The sequence below is a fragment of the Somniosus microcephalus genome, chromosome 4 (genome assembly GCF_052327205.1).
Source record: "Somniosus microcephalus isolate GS21.2 chromosome 4, FLI_Smic_1.0, whole genome shotgun sequence".
Lineage (NCBI taxonomy): Eukaryota > Metazoa > Chordata > Chondrichthyes > Squaliformes > Somniosidae > Somniosus > Somniosus microcephalus.
Genome location: NC_140990.1, coordinates 57,667,468 through 57,687,474, shown reverse-complemented (window position 1 = coordinate 57,687,474; position 20,007 = coordinate 57,667,468). Strand labels below are relative to the sequence as shown.

At 49.9% G+C, this 20,007-nt stretch overlaps 1 protein-coding gene and 1 pseudogene across 3 annotated transcripts in view; one reads left to right on the top strand and one right to left on the bottom strand.

Moving 5' to 3' along the window:
• Positions 1 to 20,007, bottom strand: part of LOC147118975 (uncharacterized) — a 305,332-nt gene that overhangs the window by 264,773 nt on the left and 20,552 nt on the right. The gene's annotated exons all lie outside the window — the stretch shown is intronic.
• LOC147118976 (uncharacterized) overlaps positions 1 to 20,007 on the top strand; it is a 206,694-nt pseudogene that overhangs the window by 181,833 nt on the left and 4,854 nt on the right.

Below are 20,007 nucleotides of genomic sequence, written 5' to 3'. Positions count from 1 at the left end.
CCCTCTCTCTCTCCTTCTCCTCTTCCCTCTCTCCCTCGCCTTCTCTCTCTCCTTCTCTCTCGCTACTTCCCCTCTCTCTCCTGCCGTGAGTGCGGGACCGGCAAAACCGGCGCTTTTGAAACAGCTGTCCCCGATCGCAATCGGACACGGGAGTCTGCAGCCCGGCCAACCGGGTCCAAAGGCCCACTGCGTTCACCAGCAAGAACCCTGGGCTCGCTTCGGAGCGCTGGGCACCCGGCCTCCCGTTGTCAGAGTGACTCCGTTCTGCTACCGAGGTGAGTCCGGCCGGGCCTGAGGCGCGAGCGAGGGAGAGGGGAGGCAGGGAGAGAAAGGAAAGGAGGGAGAGGGAGAGTGTGTGAGGGAGAGGGGGGGAGTGTGAGGGAGAGGGAGGGAGTGTGGGGGGTAGTGTGAGGGAGAGGGGGGGGAGTATGGGAGGAGGGGGGGAGTGTGAGGGAGAGTGGGGGGGGAGTGTGAGGGAGAATGGGGAGTGTGTGGGAGAGGGGGGGAGTGTGAGGGAGAGGGGGAGAGTGTGAGGGAGAGGGGGGAGTGTGAGGGAGAGGGGGAGAGTGTGAGGGAGAGGGGGGGAATGTGAGGGAGGAGGGGAGTGTGAGGGAGAGGGGGGAGTGTGAGGGAGAGGGGGGAGTGTGAGGAGAGGGGGGACTGTGGGGGGGGAGTGTGAGGGAGAGGGGGGGTAGTGTGAGGGAGAGGGGGGAGTGTGAGGGAGGGGGGAGTGTGAGGGAGGGGGGCAGTGTGAGGGGGAGTGTGGGGGGGGAGTGTGAGGGGGGAGTGTGAGGGAGAGTGGGGAGTGTGAGGGAGGGGGGAGTGTGAGGGAGAGGGGGGAGTGTGAGGGAGAAGGGGGGGAGTGTGAGGGAGAAGGGGGGGAGTGTGAGGGAGAGGGGGGGAGTGTGAGGGAGAAGGGGGGGAGTGTGAGGGAGAGGGGGGAGTGTGTGTGTGAGGGGGGAGAGTGTGTGTGAGGGGGGGGAGAGTGTGTGGGACAGGGGAGAGTGTGTGGGATGGGGGAGAGTGTGTGGGATGGGGGAGAGTGTGTGGGATGGGGGAGAGTGTGTGGGACGGGGAGGGTTTGTGGGACGGGGGAGAGTGTGTGGGATGGGGAGAGTGTGTGGGACAGGGGAGAGTATATGGGACGGGGGAGAGTGTGTGGGATGGGGGAGAGTGTGTGGGATGGGGGAGAGTGTGTGGGACGGGGAAGCGTGTGTGGACGGGGAGTGTGTGGGACGGGGGAGAGTGTGTGGGACGGGGGAGAGTGTGTGGGATGGGGAGAGTGTGTGGGACGGGGGAGAGTGTGTGGGCGGGGGAGAGTGTGTGGGGCGGGGGAGAGTGTGTGGGACGGGGGAGAGTGTGTGGACGGGGGAGAGTGTGTGGGCGGGGGAGGCTGTGTGGGACGGGGGAGAGTGTGTGGGGCGGGGGAGAGTGTGTGGGACGGGGGAGAGTGTGGGGGATGGGGAGAGTGTGTGGGACGGGGGAGAGTGCGTGGGACGGGGAGAGTGTGGGGATGGGGAGAGTGTGTGGGACGGGGAGAGTGTGGGGATGGGGGAGTGTGTGGGACGGGGGAGAGTGTGTGGGGCGGGGGAGAGTGTGTGGGACGGGGGAGAGTGTGGGGGATGGGGAGAGTGTGTGGACGGGGGAGAGTGTGTGGGACGGGGGAGAGTGTGTGGGCCGGGGGAGAGTGTGTGGGACAGGGGAGAGTGTGTGGGGACGGGGGAGAGTGTGTGGGACGGGGAGAGTGTGTGGGACGGGGGAGAGTGTGCGGGACGGGGGAGAGTGTGTGGGACGGGGGAGAGTGTGTGGGACAGGGGAGAGTGTGTGGGACGGGGGAGAGTGTGTGGGACGGGGAGAGTGCGTGGGACGGGGGAGAGTGTGTGGGACGGGGGAGAGTGCGTGGGACGGGGGAGAGTGTGTGGGACAGGGAGAGTGTGTGGGACGGGGGAGAGTGTGTGGGACAGGGGAGAGTGTGTGGGACGGGGGAGAGTGTGTGGGACGGGGAGAGTGTGTGGGACGGGGGAGAGTGCGTGGGACGGGGGAGAGTGTGTGGGACGGGGGAGAGTGTGTGGGACGGGGGAGAGTGTGTGGGACGGGGAGAGTGCGTGGGACGGGGAGAGTGTGTGGGACGGGGGAGAGTGTGTGGGACGGGGGAGAGTGTGGGGGATGGGGAGAGTGTGTGGGACGGGGGAGAGTGTGTGGGGCGGGGGAGAGTGTGTGGGACGGGGAGAGTGTGGGGGATGGGGAGAGTGTGTGGGAGGGAGAGTGTGGGGATGGGGAGAGTGTGTGGGGCGGGGGAGAGTGTGTGGGGCGGGGAGAGTGTGTGGGACGGGGGAGAGTGTGGGACGGGGGAGAGTGTGTGGGACGGGGAGAGTGTGGGGGATGGGGAGAGTGTGTGGGACGGGGGAGAGTGTGCGGGACGGGGAGAGTGTGTGCGACGGGAGAGTGTGTGGGATGGGGGAGAGTGTGGGGGATGGGGAGAGTGTGGGGGATGGGGAGAGTGTGTGGGACGGGGAGAGTGTGTGCGACGGGGAGAGTGTGTGGGATGGGGAGAGTGTGTGGAACGGGGGAGAGTGTGTGGATGGGGAGAGTGTGTGGGACGGGGGAGAGTGTGCGGGACGGGGGAGAGTGTGTGGGATGGGGGAGAGTGTGGGGGATGGGGAGGGAGTGTGGGGATGGGGAGAGTGTGGGACGGGGGAGAGTATGTGGGACGGGGGGGTGTGTGTGGGATGGGGGAGAGTGTGTGGGATGGTGGATTTACAGCTTAGGAGGGGCAAGAGAGGAAAGAATGTTCCCGAGAAACTAGAACTGTCTGTTGAGAATTTCTATCCTGTACTTCCAGAGCTGAGATTTGTAAATTATGAGGACAGGCTGCACAGACTGGGCTTGTATTCCCTTGAATATAGAAGATTACGGGTGATCTAATTGAGGTGTTTAAGATGATTCAAGGAGTTGACAGGGTAGATAGAGAGAAACTATTTCCTCTGATCAGGGAGTCCACAACACTATTTCCTCTGATCAGGGAGTCCACAACAAGGGGACACAACCTTGAAATTAGACCCAGGCCATTCAGGAGTGATGTCAGGAAGCACAACTTCACACAAATGCTGAGAGGCTGTTTCCCCTGGCTGGAGAGTCGAGAACCAGGGGTCACAGTCTCAGGATAAGGGTCGGCCATTTAGGACTGAGATGAGGCATGCGACTCTTTGGAATTCTCTACCCAGAGGGCTGTGGGTGCTCAGTCATTGAGAATATTCAAGACTGAGATCGAATTTGGACTCTAAAGGAATCGAGGGATATGGGGATCGGGCGGGAAAGAGCAGGCTCGAGGGGCCCGATAAGCCGACTCCTGCTCCTACCTCTTATATTCATAAAAGGTAGCGGAAATCTGGAATTCTCTCCCCCAAAAGCTGCTGAGGTTGGGAACCAAATGAAAATTTCAAAACGATGTGTGTGAGATTTTTGTTAAGCGAGGATAGTAAGGGTTACAGAATGTGTGGAAGATGGGAAGATGGAGTTAGGATACAGATCAGCCATGACCACATTGAATGGTGGAAAAGGCTCGAGGGGCTGAATGACCTACTCCTGCTCCTATGTTCCTACTTACTATGATGACTTTTGTAAACAGCTTTTACTGGGAATTAGACGGGGAGGATACACAGACAGGTTATAACTGGGCCCCTCCTGTTACTGTGACTCAGTCGCACTGGGCGGTGCCTTTACCCACTGAGCCATTGGGAGGAGGGTCCAGTGACCCTGCTGGAAAATGCACGTGTGAGGCCTCAGGTGAGGACAGTGGAACAGCCTGTCGACACTCACTGTCGAGGTTCACACATGGAGATTGGAGAGAAAATGGTGAGTGTAGAACTGAACCCAGCCAGAGTCAGCACCGTCAGGGGAGGAGAGAGAGGAGAACCAGTGAGTGTAGAACTGAACCCAGCCAGAGTCAGTACCTTCAGGGAGGAGAGGGAGGGGAACCAGTGAGTGTAGAACTTAACCCAGCCAGAGTCAGCACATTCAGGGGAGGAGAGAGAGGGGAACCAGTGAGTGTAGAACTGAACCCAGCCAGAGTCAGCAAATTCAAAGGAGGAAAGGGGAACCCGTGAATGTAGAACTGACCCCAGCCAGAGTCAGCACCGTCAGGGGAGGAGAGAGAGGAGAACCAGTGAGTGTAGAACTGAACCCAGCCAGAGTCAGCACCTTCAGGGGAGGAGAGAGAGGAGAACCAGTGAGTGTAGAACTGAACCCAGCCAGAGTCAGCACCTTCCGGGGAGGAGAGAGAGGAGAACCAGTGAGTGTAGAACTGAACCAAGCCAGAGTCAGCACCTTCAAGGGAGGAGAGGGACGGTGGGGGGGGGGGGGGGGGGGGAACCAGGAAGTGTAGAACTGAACCCAGCCAGAGTTGTTGTGTCTGTGTATAATAAGACACAGACTGCAGGAGAACGGTACAACAGGTGTTTACTCAACATGGCTCACACTGGAACTGATCTGTACAGATTACTACTCAGTGCTATATACAGGTGTGGTCACTGCCGGTACTGCAGTATACATGAGCTGTAAAAGATAGCTCCCCCCTTAAAGGTATATACATTACAATTCCTCCCCTTTTAGATTAACAGTACCATAACACTCATTAAACAATTAAATATCAAACTAATTACATTAACACTTTTAACATGCAACATTAGCTGAAAATAGTCTATTTATATATTCAGTCTTTGGGGAGGCTTCCTGATCCTTTCTGGATCGCGCCTTTCCCGAGTGTCTTGCTCTTGGTGCGGAGGCGATTCTGGCCCCCTGTCGTCGGTTGGTTCATCAGCTTCCGATGCTACTGTTTCTGGGGTAGGTGCGACCTGTACATCGGGTTCATCACCAGGTACGTATGGGCGAGGCATGGGGTTGACTTGTTCCTGTGACTCTAGGATCTGGTCAGCATGGCGTCTCACGATGCTCTCCCCAACGTCCACTGTGTACATTAGGGGGCCCTGCCGTGTGCATATTGTCCCTGGCTGCCATTTTTCTGTTCGGTAGTCGTGGGCCAAGACTGGTTGCCCTACATTGAAGCTCCTTGTTGGCTTACTCTCAACATCTCTTCGTACGTTTGGTCTAACCAAATCCGGGCGAGATCTTAACCTTCGGTTAAAGAACATCATGGCTGGGGCCTGGTTGGTGACTGCATGTGTCGCATTCCGGTAGGCAAACAGGAAATTGTCCAACTTGTGCTGCAGCAGAATGTTGCCATTGTACGTAGCCTTTATTGCCTTCTTAAAGGTTTGTACGAATGTCTCAGCCAATCCATTTGTGGCTGGATGATACGGGCGGGATGTGTAATGCCTTACCCCATTCTTTTTCAAGAACCTCCGGAACTCTTCGGACACAAACTGTGGTCCATTGTCGGAGCAAATCTGTTCTGGCAAGCCATTCCTGGCAAAAATGGTCCGTAGGACTGCAATAGTTTTCTCTGTGGTGGTGGAGGACATTTTGATGACCTCAGGCCATTTCGAGTGCGCATCCACGGCTATTAAAAACATTGAGTCCATGAATGGACCAGCAATATCAATATGCACCCGTTGCCATGGTGACGAGGGCCACTCCATGGGTGTAGAGGGGCCTGTGGTGGTGCATTTTGGACTTTCTGGCATCCTGAGCAACTCTTGGTCAGGTCCTCGATTTGTTTATCGATTCCTGGCCACCACACATAAGCCCTGGCTAGGCTTTTCATTTTTACCCCTCCCAGATGACCCTCATGAAGCTCATTGAGCACTCTATCCCTTAACTTGGGTGGAATTACCACTCGGGATCCACACATCAAGGTCCCCCGGCACACTGACAGCTGTTCTCTCCTTGTCGAGAATGCTGGCAACAGTGAGTCGCCATGTGCTGGCCATCCCTTCACCATCAAATCATATACCCGAGACAGTGTCGGGTCATTTCGGGTTTCCTTTTTGATACAAGCGTTAGTTACTGGTAGGTATTCAACTATAGTCGAATGGAATATTTCGACAGGATCCACTGCTGGTGCTTCCTCCGCAGTCGGCAGTGGCAGGCATGATAGACCATCAGCATTTCCATGCTGTTTCGTGCTCTTATATTCAATCTCATAGTGGTGCGCCCCTAGAAAAAGTGACCATCTTTGTAGTCGTTGCGCAGTCATCACCGGAACACCCTTCTTCGGATTAAAAATGGAGACAAGAGGCTGGTGATCAGTCAGCAAGGTGAATTTCTGCCCGTGCAGATAGTGATTGAACTTTTTCACTCCCCACACTAGGCTGAGGGCCTCCCTGTCAATCTGGGCGTAGTTACGCTCGGCTGAGGATAGTGATCATGATGCAAAAGCTATTGGCCTCTCTGAGCCGTCCGAGAATTTGTGCGACAGCACCGCTCCAATGCCGTAGGGTGACGCATCACATGCCAACCGAATTGGTAATGCTGGGTTGTAATGGGCCAATACTTCTTTCGATGTGATTAGTGTTTTGCTCTTCTGGAAAGCTTGTCTACATTCGTCACTCCACTTCCATGGCACCCCAGTTTGCAGTAGGGTGTTCAGTGGGTGTAGTATTGTAGTCAAATTTGGCAAGACCTTATGGTAGTAGTTTACCAGCCCGAGGAACGACCTCAGTTGTGACACATTTTCCGGTGCTGGAGCCTTGACTACTGCCTCAATCTTCTCTGGGGAATTATGTAACCCTTATTTATTGATAACGTGGCCACAATACGAGATCTGTTTTCTAAAAAACTCGCATTTGGGGCTGTTAGCTCAGAGCCCATAATCCTGCAATCTAGTGAGCACCTGCTCCAGGTTGGCAAGGTGATCACTGTCATTTTTGCCCGTGACCAGGATGTCGTCCAAATAACACTGGGTCCCTGGGATCCCTTGCAAGACTTGTTCCATTGCCCTCTGCCAAATAGCCGGAGCTGATGCTACCCCGAATACCAGCCGGTTGTATTGGTAGAGACCTTTATGGGTGTTGATTGTGAGGTATATTTTTGATGCTTCTTCTACCTCCATTTGCAGATACGCCTGGGCCAGATCAATCTTAGTGAAGCGTTTCCCTCCAGATAGCGAGGAGAAAATATCTTCAATCCGCGGAAGTGGATATTGTACGGTGTGAAGGACCGGGTTCACTGTTTCCTTAAAGTCCCCACAGATGCGAACCTTCCTTGGTTCCCCAGGCGTGCTGCTCAATGACTTTTTCATCACAGGGACGATGGGTGTAGCCCACTCACTCCAGTCTACCTTGGACAGTACACCTGAACATTCCAGACTCTCCAGCTCTGCTTCGACGGCTGGGTGGATCGCATAAGGTACCGGTCTGGCCTTAAAAAATTTTGGGCCTGCGTTTTCTTCAATTTTAATCGGCGCTGTCATGCCTTTTAGTGTTCCGAGTCCTTGCTGGAACACTTCTTTCACGTCAGTTAGGATCTTTGACAGTCGCCCAGGTGTGACGTCGACATCCTTTTTGTCAGCCACAGTCAGTGCCTGCATGGAATGCCAATCCAGTTGTATTTTCTGGATCCATTCACGTCCCAGTAATGGTGGTCCTCCATCTTGCAATACATACAGGTCTAGTTTTGGTGTTTCCTTACCGTTATATATAACGGTCACCCTTATTTTTCCTTTGGGGTAGACTTTTTGCCCCGTGTATGTCTTCAAAATAATTTTTGTGTCTCTCAAGGGTATGTGTGAGAATAGCCGCTCGTAGTCCCATCGGTTTATGACTGTTAGGGCTGATCCTGTGTCCAATTCCATCTTTATCTGGACTCCTGCTATCTTGAGAGTGACCCAAATGGTTCGGTGATCCTCCGTTGTGATCACATTATGTAGTTTCAGGCAACTCAGTTCCCTGCTTTCGGAGTCGTTATCACTCTTTTGTTCATCTGAACTATTCTCCATCATCTTATGTACCTTCTTGTACTTTTCTTTGGTAGGTTTCTTATTGCTGGTTTTCTTTCCCGACCTGCAGACTCGTGCTATGTGTCCTACTTTTCCACACTGTCTTGCACACTTTGTCTTTGAACCAGCAATCATTCTGGTCGTGTGTTGTTCTGCCGCAGCGATAGCACTTCTCTGTTCCATATGACATTTCGTTTGTGCCATATTCTTGCGGTCTCTGTTGTATCTCTGCAGCGCCCCGTGCTGCTGCTTCATATGATACCGCAATGCTGAAAGCTTTTTCCAGCATAAGGTCCTTTTCAGATAAAAGTCGTTTCTGGGTTCCTTCACTTTGAAGCCAACACACAAACTTGTCCCCTAAGGTATCTGCCAGTCCCGCTCCAAACTGGCAGTGTTTCGATAGTTTGCGCAGTTCTGTTAAATAATCAGCATTGCTTTCATCCTTATGCTGGTTCCGTTTGTGAAACTTGAATCTTTCTGCTATCAGCAGCGGTGTGGGGTTTAAATGTTCCTGTAGTATCGTTACTATGTCTTCAAAACTCTTTTCCATTGGCTTCGTTGGGGTTACTAGATTTTGCAATAAACCATACGTCTTTGCACCCATTAAATTTAACAATACCGACGCTTTCTTGTCATCTGACACCTCATTTGCCTTGCAGTATACCTCTATTCGTTGAACATATGAAGTCCAATCTTCGACTTCATTGTCAAATGCGGTGATACTGCCACTCTTCGGCATTTTGGGTGTGGTTTAAAATGGCATCTCCCAATGGCTTAAAATGGCGTCTCCCGCGCTTTCCTTCCTCCCCCGCTGCTGCCAACGCCACTCCCGGCGGTTCTCGTGGCAATGGTGGTGCCCCACGGGTTTCTGCGCATCTCTCTCTCCCTCTCTTTGATGCTGCTCGGCCCCTGAACACCGGCTGCGCCCTGTGCGTTCTGCCCTCTCTCTCTCTCCCCCGTCGACGCTGCTCGGCCCTTTGCTGTGCCGCTCGGTCGGGCTCTAGCCCGCCGCTGTCCGGGAATGGTCTGCGCACTACCTGTTGCCAGCCCGTTTCGCTGGACCACCTCGACTGGAAAGCCAAGCCTGGCTCTCGACAGCCTCCCCCGCAATTCTCAAGTCTCTGCTGGATGACTGGGTGGATGCCCGTGGTCAACGCCCGATTCTCTTGCCTTGACCTCCAATCCACTGATCTCCAAGAACGAATCCCTGGGAGGTGATGCAGAGTTGCAGGTAGGTTCGAACTTGCCTTGTCGCCAATGTTGTGTCTGTGTATAATAGAAACATAGAAACATAGAGATAGGAACAGGAGTAGGCCATTCGGCCCTTCGAGCCTGCTCCGCCATTCAATGAGATCATGGCTGATCTTCGTCTGAGATCATAGCTGATCTTACCAGTTCAGTACCCGGTCCCCGCCTTTTCTCCGTAACCCTTAATCCCCTTAGCCTTCAGAAATATATCCAATTCTCTCTTGAAAATATTTATTGAATTAGCCTTCACAGCCCTCTGTGGCAGGGAATTCCACAGGCTCACCACTCTTTGAGTGAAGAAATTCTTCCTCATCTCTGTTTTAAATGATTTGCCCGCTATTTTTAGACTGTGGCCCCTGGTTCTGTGCTCCCCGGCCATTGGAAACATTCTCTCTGAGTTCAGCCTGTCCAGGCCTGCCATAATTTTATATGTTTCGATGAGATCCCCTCTCAATCTTCTAAACTCCAGTGAGTACAAGCCCAAACTATTTAATCTCTCTTCGTAGGTCATTCCCGCCATTCCAGGTATCAGCCTGGTGAATCGCCGTTGCACTCTTTCCATGGCAAGAACATCCTTCCGCAGATGGGGCGACCAAAACTGTACACAATACTCCAGATGCGGTCTCACCAGCACCTTGTACAGCTGTAGTAAGGTATCCCTATTCCTATACTCGAACCCCCTTGATATGAAGGCCAACATACCATTTGCCTTCTTAATCGCCTGTTGCACCTGCATGCTCTCCTTCAGTGACTGGTGCACAAGAACACCCAGGTCCCTCTGCACTTCCCCATCTCCCAATCTATTGCCATTTAGATAATAATCTACCCTCCTGTTTTTACCCCCAAAGTGGATAACCTCGCATTTATCCACATTATAGTGCATCTGCCACGTATCCGCCCATTCCCCCAACCTGTCCAAATCGCACTGTAGCCTCCTGACATCCTCATCAGAGCCCACCCCTCCTCCAAGTTTAGTGTCGTCAGCGAATTTGGAAATATTGCATCCAATTCCCTGATCCAGATCATTTATATATATTGTGAACAGCTGGGGTCCCAGGACAGATCCTTGCGGCACCCCGCTGGTCACTGCCTGCCACTCCGAAAACGAGCCGTTTATTCCAACTCTCTGTTTTCTATCCGCCAGCCAGTTCTCTATCCACGTTAATACTTTGCCCCCAATTCCATGAGCCTTAATTTTGCATGATAATCTTTTGTGTGGAACCTTATCGAAGGCTTTCTGGAAGTCAAGGTACACCACATCCACTGGCTCTCCCCCATCTATTTTACCAGTTACTTCCTCAAAAAATTCCAGCAGATTAGTCAAACACGATTTACCCTTTGTAAATCCATGTTGACTCTGTCCGATCCTTTCCCCATTTGTCAAGTGCTCCGCTATTTTATCCTTAATAATGGACTCTAGCATTTTGCCCACAACCGATGTAAGGCTTACTGGTCTATAATTCCCTGCTTTCTCTCTACCCCCCTTTTTAAATATTGGGGTAACATTAGCTACCCTCCAATCCACGGGTACTGTTCCCGAGTCAATGGAGTTCCGGAAGATGATCCTTAGAGCATCTGCTATCTCCAGGGCCACCTCCTTAAGTACCCTAGGATGTAGTTTATCAGGCCCCGGGGATTTGTCGGCCTTCAGTCCCCTCAACTTACCCAACACCATATCCCTAGAGATACTAATTTCTGTCAGCTCCTCCCTCTCATTAGTCCCTATGTTTGCCGATATTCCTGGGAGGTTATTTGTGTCCTCCTTTGTGAATACAGAACCAAAGTATGAGTTTAATTGGTCTGCCATTTCCTTATTCTCCATTATATATTCTCCCGAATCGGACTGCAAGGGACCGACTTGGGATTTTACCAGTCTTTTCCTCCTGATATACCGATAAAAGCTTTTGCAGTCTGTCTTTATGTTTGCTGCAAGTTTACTTTCGTATTCTATTTTCCCCTTCCTGATTAATCCCTTTGTCCTCTTTTGCTGTATCCTGTACTGCCCCCAATCTTCCGGTCTGGTGCTTTTTTTTGCCAGTTGATATGCCCTTTTTTTTGATTTTATGCTGTCCCTAATTTCCCTCGTTATCCACGGTTGAGTCACCTTTTTAGGTTTATTTTTATGCCAAACCGGTATAAACATGTTCTGGAATTCTTCCATTCTATCTTTGAATGCTTGCCATTGTCTCTCCACTGTCAATCCCCCCAGAAACACCACCCAATCAATCTTACCCAATTCCCGTCTCATACCCTCGTAATTCCCTTTATTTAAGTTCTGGACCTTAGTCGCTGATTCAATTTCCTCACTCTCCATCTCGACTGAGAGCTCGATCATATTATGATCGCTCTGACCCAAGGGGCCTCGTACAAGAAGATTGCTGATAAGTCCCTTCTCATTGCACAATACCCAGTCTAAAATGGCCTGATCTCGAGTCGGCTCCTCGACATATTGGTCCAGATAACCGTCCCGAAAACATTCCAGGAATTCCTCCTCCTCAGAATTTTTACTAATTTGGGTAGTCCAATCAATATGTAAATTAAAGTCACCCATGATGACAGCTGTGCTCTTATTGCACGCTTCTCTAATTTCCCTTTTTATGCCTTCCCTCACCTCCATATTACTATTTGGAGGCCTATATATCACACCCACTAACGTTTTCCTCCCCTTGCTATTTCTCATTTCTACCCATACAGATTCCGTTTCATCCGAGTTAATATCCTTCCTTTCCATTGCATTAATCCCCTCCTTTACCAGCAATGCTACCCCACCTCCCCTACCTTTTTGCTGATCCTTCCTAAATATTGTATATCCCTGGATGTTAAGTTCCCAGCCTTGCCCACCCTGCAGCCACGTTTCTGTAATCCCAATCAAATCATACTTGTTTACCTCTATTTCCACAACTAATTCATCCACCTTGTTCCTAATGCTTCTAGCATTAAGATACAAAGCCTTCAGGCTTGCTTTTTTCACACTCTCATTATGAATTAGTTTGGCCCTTTGTGTTTCTCTCCTTTGCTTATTGCTTCTCACCTTTCTACCATCTATTTCTGACTTCATATGACTTCCCTCTTTTCCACTACCTAGGTTCCCATCCCCCTGCCAAATTAGTTTAAATCCTCCCGAACCGCCCTAGAAAATATTACCCCGAGGACATCGGCTCCCTCACAGTTCAGGTGTAGACCGTCCCCTTGGTACAGGTCACTCCTCCCCAAGAACTGGTTCCAATGCCTCAAGAATTTAAATCCCTCTCCCTTGCACCACTGCTCAAGCCACGTATTTAGCTTATCTATCTTACTCTCTCTAAACTTATTTGCTCGTGGCACTGGTAGCAATCCAGAGATTACTACCTTTGAGGTCCTACTTTTCAATTTAGCTCCTAACTCCCTAAATTCAGCTTGTAGGACCTCCTCCCTCTTTTTACCTACATCGTTGGTACCTACATGTACCACGACAACTGGCTGATCCCCCTCCCCCTTCAGAATGCTCTGCACCCGCTCCGAGACATCCTTGACCCTTGCACCAGGGAGGCAACATACCATCTTGGAGTCTCGGTCTCAGCCACAGAAACTCCTATCTATCCCCCTTACAATTGAATCCCCTATCACTATAGCCCTATCCCTCTTTTTCCCGCCCTTCTGTGCAGCAGAGCCAGTCATGGTGCCCTGAACCTGGCTGCTGGTGCCTTCCCCTGATAAGTCATCTCCCCCAACAGTACCCAAAATGGTAAACCTGTTTTGGAGGGAGATGACCGCAGGTGACTCCTGCACTACCTTCCTGCCTTTACCCTGCCTTTTGGTCACCCATTTACTGTCTGAGCTAGCCTTTACCTGCGGTGTGACCAACTCACTGAATGTGCTATCCACAACATCCTCAGCATTGCGTATGCTCCAGAGTGAGTCCATTCGCAGCTCCAGCGCCGCCATGCGGTCCGCTAGGAGCTGCAGCTGGACACACTTCCTGCACACATAGTTGTCAGGGACAGTGTCCCTGATTTCCCACATGGCACAGGAGGAGCATGACACGGGTCTGAGCTGCCCTTCCATGACTTAACCCTTACAATACCTTTTTATTTACTACGATTTAGCTTAATTATTGAATTCTACTTAGAATAAGTTTGTGAAAGTACTCACCAACCAGTCACCTACCTGTTTTCTGGTGTTGTATTTTCACTGCCGCCTCCTGTCCTGGAACCTTTTCCACCTAGGTTAGGCTCCTGAAATAAAATAAATTGAACCTACCTTTTCAACTTCCCCTAACCCCTAAAAGGTTAGAGGAGGTGGAAGGGTGGGAGACACTACACTGTAGTGTTTCGGGTTTAGCAACAGCTCCACCTATATAAGAGTTAATAAGACACAGACTGCAGGAGAACGGTACAACAGGTGTTTACTCAACGTGGCTCACAGTGGAACTGATCTGTACAGATTACTACTCAGTGCTATATACAGGTGTGGTCACTGCCGGTACTGCAGTATACATGAGCTGTGAAAGATAGTTCCCCCCTTAAAGGTATATACATTACAAGAGTCAGCACCTTCAACGGAGGAGAGGGAGGGGTGGGGGGAACCAGTGAGTGTAGAACTGAAACCAGTCAGAGTCAGCACCTTCAGGGGAGGAGAGGGAGTGGAAGCAATGAGTGTAGAACTGAACCCAGCCACAGTCAGCACCTTCAGGGGAGGAGCGAGAGGGGAACCAGTGAGTGTAGAACTGAACCCAGCCAGAGTCAGCACCTTCAGGGGAGGAGAGGGAGGGGAACCAGTGAGTGTAGAACTGAACCCAGCCAGAGTCAGCACCTTCAGGGGAGGAGAGGGAGGGGAACCAGTGAGTGTAGAACTGAACCCAGCCAGGGTCAGCACCTTCAGGAGAAGAGAGGGAGAGGAACCAGTGAGTGTAGAACTGAACGCAGCCAGAGTCAGCACCTTCAGGGGAGGAGAGGGAGGGGAACCAGTGAGTGTAGAACTGAACCCTGCCAGAGTTAGCACCTTCAGGGGAGGAGAGGGTGGGTAACCAGTGAGTGTAGAACTGAACCCAGCCAGAGTCAGCACCTTCAGGGGAGGAGAGGGAGAGCAACCATTGAGTGTAGAACTGAACCCAGCCAGAGTCAGCACCTAGAATTGTCTGTTCTGATTTTCTATCCTTGCTTTGCAGTGATGACTTTTGTAAACTCCTTGTACAGGCTGTGAGAAGGGCAGCATTTACAGACCACAAACTCTAACCAAACATCAGGTCAAGATCTGACAGTCACTCAATTCATCAGGACCCGAATATCATCGGCCTGTGAATGTGGAAGGAGAAATGTTTGTCTGTTCTGCCTGTGGGAGAAGCTTTCAAACATCAGTGTGACTGGTAAAGCACCGAGACACACACACCCGAGTGAGAGTGTTCCAGTGCACTGACTGTGGAAAGAGCTTTAACCAGTTACAGAGCCTGAAAAAACATCGCACCATTCACAGCGGGGAGAAACCGTACACGTGTTCTGTGTGTGGACGAGGCTTCAACTGATCGTCGAACCTGGAGAGACACAAGGACACCTGCCCCACGGAGAAACCGTGGAAATGTGGGGATTGTGGGGAGCGATTCAATTACCCATCCCAGCTGGAAACTCAGTGACGCAGTCACACTGGGGAGAGATCGTTCAGTAGCTCTCACTGCCTGAAGACTTTCAAAGAATCATCAAACCTGCTGAAACAACAGCAAATTTATACTGGGGAGAGGCCGTTCACCTGCTCATTGTCTGGGAAGGGATTTTCTCAATCCAACCACCTGCTGACACACCAGCGAGTTCACAGTGACGAGCGACCGTTCAGGTGCTCTAACTGTGCAGAGACATTTGCCCACTCATCCAACCTACTGAAACACAAGCGAGCTCACACCAGGGAGAGGTTATTCTCCTGCTCCGTATGTGGGAAAGAATTCACTCATTCATCCAACCTGCTGACACACAAGCGAGTTCACACTGGGGAGAGGCCGTTCACCTGCTCTGAGTGAGGGAAAGGATTTGCTCATTCTTTCCACCTGCAGAAACACCAGCGAGTTCACACTGAGGAGAAGCCATTCACCTGCTCTGTGTGTGGGATGAGATTCACTCAGTCATCCAACTTCTGGACACACCAACTGGTTCACACTAATAAGAGACCTTTTAAATGTTCTGAGTGTGAGGAGAGCTTTAAAAGCTCAAACGATCTGCTGACACACCAACGAATTCACACTGGGGAGCGGCCGTTCACCTGCACCGAGTGTGGGATGAGATTCACTCATTTATCCAACCTGCGGACACACCAGCGAGTTCACACTGGGGAGAGACAGTTCACCTGCTCCGTGTGTGGGAAGGGATTCACTCAGTCATCCAGCCTGCGGACACCAGCGAGTTCACATGTGACTGCAGGGGTTGGATTCTGCTGTTATTGCTGCTGTTAATCACATCCAGGACTGAACCATGTTCAGTCTGACAGTTGGGGTTTGTTTCAGCTGATGTTAGTAACCCCTATAACTGGGCTGGAGCTTAAACTGTATCAATGTCAAATAAATGAGCTTTGTTTCACACACACACAGTGTGTCAAGTTCTTGATATCTCAACAATAAGACGAGCTGATTGAGGACTTGCTACAAACTGAGTGGAATCCACCTGAGAACTGAGATCCCACAACTTTTTAAAAGATGGATCTACAAGATGTCCAAGTCTGCCAGGACAGAAAATTCTATTATATCACAGGGTCCACTTCAACCCTCCAGGGCAGTGAGCCCCTGTAATATTGGATATTAACCTATGGGAAATATTCTGATAATCTGTTATTGTCACGGGGCAAAGCAGCCTTGTTACTTTAACATCAATTTAATCAAACTCAATGGGCAATCCAATCTCCAAAGGGAAATGTTTCCTTAAAGCTGGCGGTGTCGGCAGTTCTGCAGCTCATTTCTCAGTGTGAGCGTGTCAGAATGAAAAGCTTTAACAACAGCCGATGTTTCACAAAGGGAGACCTCACCAGACCAAAGGCCATTGGTGGTGTTTAATGGGCTGTTTGTGTCACTGGGCTACAGGAGGCCATTTTTAACCGAAGGAAAACTGGTCACAGCAAACAGAGAGTTTAACAGACTGTCCCTGGTCCACTCGAACCCCCACCTTCTCTCTCTCACTATTTATGGGCACTGCTGCAGTAATTGCTCCTCTGACCTTTCCTCTCTTGTCCCTCCTACACTCCTAATACACGGCCCGACACAGTCTCCCTCCCCCTACATCCTCACTGTGCTGGAATCTGTATTGATTTCTTTGTGGGTTCAATGACGAGACATTTATGAAAGAGAATGTCTTTTAATCTAAAGCTTGTTCAACTCTTTTAACAGCATTTACAGGAGACATCAGGCTAGTGATGCATCTAGAACAAAACTGAAACCAAACTAAACTGCCTTGCTTGTCTCGGTCACATGCCCTCTGCTGGTCAGGCACAAGCAATCAATACATGCAATTATGCTGGTAAGGCATGATAATCAAACAGGCAAATAACATCACTATTTGCTGATATCATTACATCTCCCTTTCTTAAAACAAAAGTATTTTACTTTTAACTAACAACATGTTTTCTTTGTATTAATCTGCATTTTAACTGTAACACTTAATGAACTTACATTATCATTATCATGATCAAGGTTTTTTAACCTTGTTTTGTGTGTTCATATGAAATATGTAAATACACTAGAACTTGAAGAAAGAATAAGATAACATTACTTCCTTCTATAACAATAGTCCTTAAACTTGCTCAATGAGTCTCTCAGGCGGCTTCACGTGTCTTGAGGATTTTCTGATTGATTGTCCTTGAATCTGAGTTGTTGCCTCAGATGATGTGTTCTCAGCTGTGTGATCAGGTTGTTCAACAGTATCAGTCTCTTGACCTGCTGTGGCTGGTCCCATGAGAAGATCTCGATGATTTCTTCTCAGAACAGCACCCTCATCTGTCTGAATGGTGTATGATCTTGGTTGAACTTCACTCAGGACAGTTCCCTTCTGAGTCCATGTGTTTGTTTTGTCTTTGAACCTTACTTGGTCACCAGTGTGGAGTTCAGGTAGGTTTTGTGTTCCTCTGTCATAGTAGTACTTTTGCTTTTCTTTCTGTTGTTCTTTGAACTTCCTCACTTTCTCCCCCTCTTTTGTTTTCAGGAGGTTCTCCGGGATGGGTAGGTTTGACTTTAGCCAACGTCCCATCAGGAGTTGGGCTGGTGACTTACCACACTCGAGCGGCATTGTGCGGTACACAAGCATGCTCTGGTAGAAGTCAGTTCCACTGTCTTTTGCCTTGTACATCCGTCTTTTCACTGTGTTTGCGGGCTCTCTTGGGTCAACAGCTCTGGACAACGTGTCTGCTGTATACATCAGCTTACCCGGTGTGTACGCAACATTCAGTTCATCATAGACTGTCTCTCCTTCACTTTCCACAATGAGGACTCTCTTTACCAGGTTCAGTCTCTCACAGGCTTTTAAACCTAGTATGGCTTGCACATCCTTTGGCACCACGACTAATGCTAGCGTGTGCTCTCTGTCCTTGTGTGTTACTTTGACAATGCATCTTCCTTTCGCTGGTATATCAGTACCTGAGTATCCTGTCACTTTCACTTTTATTCCATGTATCTTTGGTCTGGGTCTAATTTTCTTAAAATCAGTCTCTGATATCACATTAACTTGTGCTCCAGTATCCAATTTAAATGGAATGTGTATGTCATTCACTTTTAGTGTCAACATCCAGTCTCTTTCTTCTTTTTTGTTTTCAGACACAACATCTACATAGAACTCCTCTATGTCGCTTTCATCTACTGCATGGACCTTGCTTTGTTGCACTTGGTTCTTGCAGCAACGGGCATAATGGTTGTTTTTGTTGCATGTATTGCATGTTTTACCATATGCTGGACACTTTTTTGGTGGATGCTGTGTACCGCATCGACTACATGACTTTCGATTGCCCTTTTCATTTTTGTTCACTGGCCACGCCTCTTTTTCACATTGGCACTCTTTTTGTTAAACGGTTTGTGTCCGTTCTTTCTCACTGCATCCACGTTGCAGCTACTGTCACTGAACAGCTCCTTTGCCTGCGACTTCACAGTCTCTGTAGCCTTACACAGTGCTATGGCTTTTCCCAGGTCTAGATCTTGCTCTCTTAGCAGTCTTTCCCTTAGACCATTATCTGGAATACCACACACCAGTCTGTCTTTTATCAGCGAGTCTATCAGTCCCCCAAATTCACATGTTTTGCTTCTGTTTCTCAGTTCAGTCACATACTGATCAATAGTCTCACCCGTTTTCTGTACACATGTGAAAAATCTGTGCCTCTCAAATGTCACGTTACGTTTAGGTATGCAGTAGGTCTCAAACTGTTCCATTATTTTATCTAGCTTCATTTTGTCTCCATTAGCAGCGAATGTGAAGTTATTATACACCTCCAGCGCTTAATCACCCACGACATGTAAGAACACTGACGATTTCTTATCATCACTTTTCTCGTCAGCTCCGATTGCCGCTAAATACAACTCTACACGTTGTTTGAATCTCCTCCAATTATCAGCCACATTACCTGTCAACTGAAGCTTCGCCGCTGGGTGTAAACCTTCCATTTTTTACTTCGTTAGCTATTCTCTAATGGTAAGTAACGATGTTCTCTTTTGGCTTGCTAATCTGTGGAGAGCTGATTTAACTTCAGATTTTTCCTCTTCATCTCTTTCAATCACTTCTGACACCATGTATTGATTTCTTTGTGGGTTCAATGACGAGACATTTATGAAAGAGAATGTCTTTTAATCTAAAGCTTGTTCAACTCTTTTAACAGCATTTACAGGAGACATCAGGCTAGTGATGCATCTAGAACGAAACTGAAACCAAACTAAACTGCCTTGCTTGTCTCGGTCACATGCCCTCTGCTGGTCAGGCACAAGCAATCAATGCATGCAATTATGCTGGTAAGGCATGATAATCAAACAGGCAAATAACATCACTATTTGCTGATATCATTACAGAATCCACACCAGTCACCCCATCTGCTCCTTGTTCTCTCCCTGGATCCTAAAACTACTGAACTCACTCTTCCCCTCCTGAAGTCTACAGGCTCTAAAACTGAAGCTCGGTGTCCCTCAGTCCTGACTCCTTGATTTACCTCCCCTTCTCTCCTCCTCTTTCCCCCTTGGTTGTGTTCCACACTCTGGGCCTTGGGCCTTCCCCGGGGATTCTCAGTATGAACAGGTGGGATGTGTTTGGAGACAGGGTGTCCCGGCTCTCCACCTTTAAAGGGACAAGGAGACGACCAGCTGGGCTGAATGGCCCTGCTTTATGACATCACTGCAGTGCCTAGCAACCAACCTCCCTGAGCCCTGCTCATTATGGGCTGGGTTTAGCTCAGTGCTGTTACAGGAAGGGAAACAGGAGCAGGATTCGCCCCGTGTGGAGCCCAGGGTTAATGGGGAGAGGTACAGGATCAATTTATATCTTATTGAGTGAGAAATGTCATTGTCCCAGACACTCCCTGTCCCTCAGTATCTGTGTCGGGGAGCGGCTGATGGGTTTACTCTGTATCTGACCCGTGCTGTACCCGACTGGAGTGTGTTTGATGCTGACACTAGGGGCTCAGGTCCACGAGCACAACATTTAACCCAAAGATGATCTGAGAAACACATCAGCTTCTCCCCTGGACACAGGTCCTGAGGGACAGGGAGTGTCTCTGATATTTTGGTCGGTGTCGCTGATCAAGTTTAAACACCTCGCTCACATCTCCTCTCACCCTGCTTTGTTCTACTGAGAAGTGCCCCAGTTTCTCTCGTCTCTCCTCCTGGGAAAGAGAAGTTCACCTCAGTTAGAAACTCAAACAGGCGCATCACTGCAGACAGGTCATCA